Below are 5,057 nucleotides of genomic sequence, written 5' to 3' on the forward strand. Positions count from 1 at the left end.
AGAAAAAATTGGATTTTACTCCAAAAAAAAAAATTACAACCCCCCCCCCCCCCAAAAAAAAAAAACAAAAAACAAAAAAACTTGCAATAACTTGACTGTGGTCTTCTCTCATCTGTCCTGAACAGATACTTAGCTTCATGCATGGCAGGCTGGATATTTCTGTGCCCCTATAAAATAAATAATCTATCTCCTCCTATAGCTGTCACAAAAAGATGTCACTACGCAGAGACAGATAAAGCCTAAAGAACATTTCATTCAATGAACATGCTCAGATCTTGGTAATAACTGTCTTTGGGGCACTTGAAACCTGACAGCATTTCATCAACAATTACCAGGACATATCCTACTGGAACAGCAACAGGATCAGTGTTCCAGATAGAGTAACTTGTAGGTGTGCCACCCATGGAGCAGGCCAGGAAAAGAATTAGGATTCACATCCTTACCTGGGCCCAACTCCTGCTTCATCAGGGAAATAATTACTGCCAACCCTTTACCTGGTTCTTATTGCTCCATGCATATCCACTTTGGGACAAAATCAATATCGACTCCCTGCTCTTCTCCCCTGCTGCTTGGCTGCAGGGAAGGAGTAGCTATATAAAACCCACTCTCCCCCTTGCACCTGAGTGGAGATATGAGGATGCCCCTCTGGGAGGCCAGTTGCAAGTAGGTGTTTGGAGGCAGAAAACCATAGTTTGGTGCTGTTCACTAAGGCTAGGTACCGATGTTATATCTATCATGTTTTAAGCACACAAAGTGCTCTACAGCCGTAACAGATGTTCATGGCTCTTAGAGTGCTTTAAAAATGATGGACCATGCCCTAAGATAACCTTCAATGGATGAGGTGTTAGAGTAGAGCACTTCCTGTTAAAGTGCTTTATCGAATGTCTGTGCCAGATTCCATCAAGGGTTAACTTAGAGTGCGCTCACTGCCACCCCAGGTGCGTTGTGCAGGACTATGCTTTAACCTTGGCTAGAGCTCATTTGCTGTGCCCGAGCACCAGGCCGACCCTGTCCCTGGGGCTATCTTTGACCTGAGTCAGTGACAGCGCTTGATCCCAGCTATGAGCTGCAGCCTGCGATTCCGGGGGATGGGAGGAGTGTCTTTCTCCCTGCAGCTGCCTCAGCCCTGTGGCAGGGTGCTGCCTGGCTGGGGGGCTGCAGGGGAAGGGGTCTGGTCTCTTTGTCCATGCAGCAGCCCCAGCCCTGTGGTGCACTGCTGCCTAGCCAGGGGAGTATGGGAAAGGGATGCTGGGTTTCCCCTGCCAGCCATTGCTGACAATCGCCAGCTGGTGGGGCAGGACAGGCTGGGGAGAAGGGCCATTCTGATAGCCTCCTGGGAGGCATGAGGGTGTGCAGGCAGACTCCAAGCTTCCCCCACTGAACAGCAAACATCTGTTTGGTTCACTCACGCTCTAACTTATAGTACTTTAAAGCATGATACTTAAGAGTGCTTCCTCAAAGGGTTTTTTTAATGTTTGTATTTAGCCTAAGATGCTGCCACATGTCTGCGTAAACATCTGTGCCTGTTCTCCAAGGTGCGGGCCAGGGAGCAGTTACCCTGAAAGATGTCAGTACCTGTGCACCCTACAATTCTCTCTGTGAAATCTGAGCACCTCAGAGAGAAGCAGCTTTCCAGTGCAGACTGGCCATATATATTAAAGGAAAACTCTGTGCCTTTACTCACCCTGGAGAACACCTTGTGCCATAGGTAGTTCCACTGGAATCAAGGAGACTGCTTGCATAGTAAGGTGCTACTCCCCATGAATAAGTAGCAGGACTAGGCTCTAAGCACTCAGACCCTTAAACCTTTCCTTGGGCTCATCTACACGTGCGCATTTACTGCACAGTAACCAAAATTACTGCACAGTACGGGCTCACATCTACACATGCACACTTGTACCGCAGAGTAAATATGGCAACTTATGCTGACTTGAATGTAAATTTAATACTTGCATCATGCAGGTGTCAAATTTAAACCCAATTAGTTATAATGCAGTAACGCATGTGTAGATGCCTTACTGAGCAGTAACATTGTGTACGTGGACTGATTTGGGACTAGCTTTACTCCCAAGTTGGTCCACCCACAATGTTAAGGCACTTTAACGCCTGCATGTGTAGATGCTGGCCTATTCCCACTTACCATGCAGTAAATTACTGCACAGTAAATTTAAGACAGCATAAATACACATGTAGACATGCCCCTTGTGTGGAAGATCCCAAATTGCTCCTGCCCACTTCTCTGTTTCTGCCCTGCACTTGTTGAGACAAGACCAAGACTGCATGCAGCATTCCAAAGGAAGGCCTGCCACGAATGTATGTCTTTTCTCCTGCAGCTTGCTCTCTGAATACAGTTTAACCTTTTGCTCCCTTTCACTGTGCCTTATCTTGCCCTTTCCTTAATGAACTGTATTGGGTGTTATGTTGCCCAATTACTATGATCATATTCACTTGCATATCATGCATACCTTTCCCCAGAAAATGAGCCCTTCCAAACTGGAATGTATATTTTAGATGAAGCTGATAATTTCTGCACCAGAATGGAGCATGGGGAAGCTGGGATGGCTGCCAGGGGCTGTGCAGTGCTGCATGCTCCACAGAGCAAGGGGAGAGTCTAGTTATCAGTGTCACACCCTTCAGCTGCAGCACATACTTAATAGGTTGGTGCCTTGGGCAAACCCTGCAGAAGAGTAGGAGAAACACTGTTCCAAGAGTGGGGGGCAGTGAGTGCTTTGGAGAGCAGGGCGGGCAGAAGGGTCGCAGCAGTCACACCTATGCTGAGAACTCCTTACACAGAGCTGGCTGAGCTGCTGGTGCTGCCACCATGCTCTGCCCACCTCACTGTTGCTCTTAAAGCAGCAGCAGCCTGCCACAGAGGGAAGTACCAAGGTCCCCCACAACTCAGGGACTGCTCAGTCTGCTGGCTGTAGTGGAGAGGATGCCAGGAGTGGGGTGCCTAGCAGGCACCCTCCACTGTGGGGCTGAGATCCAGAGAGCCAGGGTCTGAAATAGTGGACTTGAGCCTAGGGGCTTCATCTAGAGGAAAAGGGGCCAAAGCTCAAAAAAGTTGACGTCCAAATATGGGTTGGGGCCTGAAAGGCCCAGGGCTGATTTTGTGTAGAGAGGGTGACAGCAAGGTTCCCTCTAAGCTGCGTGCGTGCGCGGCCGCGCACAATTAAAAATCTTGCTGTGCACCAACTTTTTAATGCTGCGTACCCGCCTGGAGAGGAGCTGAGCGCAGCAGAGGCACTGGGGCTGGCACAGGGCACTTACTGAAGGTAAGCTCCTCACTCCTCATGCAGGACAGGCAACGGCTCCTCCCCGAGGCGGAGGTGGGGACAGGGACGGGGGCTGGTGCAGGCTCCACTGGCTCTGGGGAACTGCTCCACACCCCTGCATTGCCCAGGGAGTGAGGAGACACATGGCATCAGGGCTGGGGAGTGCAGCAGTTTCCCCAGAGCCAGCCCCAGCCCCATCCCCATCCCCATCCCCCATCCCCCATCCCTGCCTTGCTTCACCTTGGGGAGGAGCCACTGCCTTTCCCGGGTGAGGAGTGAGGAGCTTACCTTGGGTAAGTGGTGCCTCCCTTTCAGTTCAATCAATTGGAGATGATATCTTTTATTAAACCAACAAGATTTTTGGAAAAGAATTTCATTAAAGAGAGTGAGCATACTTTGTCTCTGCTGGGTGATTTTCTGGTTTCTTCAGTTCTTACTGATGATTTATCCCAAGGAGGCATTAAACAGCAAGTGACTGTTGGAGCGGCGGCTCTGCGTCCAGGTGGCTGCCCTGGAGAACACACACTCGTCTTGCAAGCTGTGCATCCCATGGCTCTCGGCTGCATTAGGGTGCATCTCCCTTGCACTGGGAAGGGTTCACAAGTTTGGCAAGCTCAGAGCAAGGACAAGGGTTGTACTGCCATCTGTCAATTGATTATGTCCCATGGCTGGGCCACAGCATCAATTTTACCAATTGATTGTGTCCGGCCCATGGCTGGGCCACAGCGTTCCACTGTGCTGCTCTGGGCAGCAGTTAGCATGGAGAAGGGTGGTGGCCGAACCCTGCCTGCTCCCACCTGGACACTTACTGTGGGACACTTACCAGCAGACCATGCCAAAAGGGGGAGGCAGGATTGAAGCGGCATGTTCACGGACCGAAGCTGCGTGCTCATGGACTACTACTCCTTACAGGGAACATTGGGAGAGGGAGTGAGAGGGAGAGACCCTACAAAGGGGCAGACTGAGATCCCTGAGTGGGGCATGGGTGCACCTCCCGTAGAGGCAGCAAGGAGGCCTTGGTAATAGCCCTAAGGCACTAAGGAAAACTACCCCAGTCTTAAAAGCAGCCTCCCTCTGAATACATACTGATTACCATCAAGTTGTGGCAGGAGAGAAACAGGAGGGGGAAGCAAGCTGGGGAATATGGACAGGAAGGGACAGGGATCAAAGACCAGACTTGTCGCAGGACTGTAGCATGGGTATGCTGCAGGGCACCGACTCCATGGGGAAGGGATGATTCCAGTGTCCCTTCTTCCCCCAGAGGTGCCTGGGGCAGGTGCCCTTCTTGCCCACCACTAGTTACTCTACTGAGCTGCAGCACAAAAAGCTTCTGTGATGCTGCCAGTGTCAGGGACAGTGGGCTGTCCTGAGTTTCCAGGTTTGTAGATCTTGAATAAGTAAAATTTGCCTGGCCTGGGCTCCTGGGAGGTAGAAGCTTTAATTCTCTCCTGTGTTTCCAGAAGTAGTGTCTGCTTGGTATCTGCGTTGCAACTGTCTACACTGGACAGACGGGGTGATTCCTACATGACAGAATGAGGGTACACTGATCTGATGTCAAGTCCCAACACACAAAAGCCAGTGACAGAACACTTTCACACTTGCATGTCCTTCCTTGACACAGCATTGCTGGCCTCACAGTAGCTGTTTGTAAACAATGGAAGTTTCAAAGCCAACTTGAATATGAAGTTGTGGAGCAGGAAATTATCCACAGACCAGATTGTCTAAATAGGGACTGCAGCTTCTTATCCGATTACCTGGATTAGCTTTTTTGGTCTCTATGGG

This window comes from Gavialis gangeticus, unplaced genomic scaffold, assembly GCF_001723915.1.
Source record: "Gavialis gangeticus isolate Ggan-Ray unplaced genomic scaffold, GavGan_comp1, whole genome shotgun sequence".
Lineage (NCBI taxonomy): Eukaryota > Metazoa > Chordata > Crocodylia > Gavialidae > Gavialis > Gavialis gangeticus.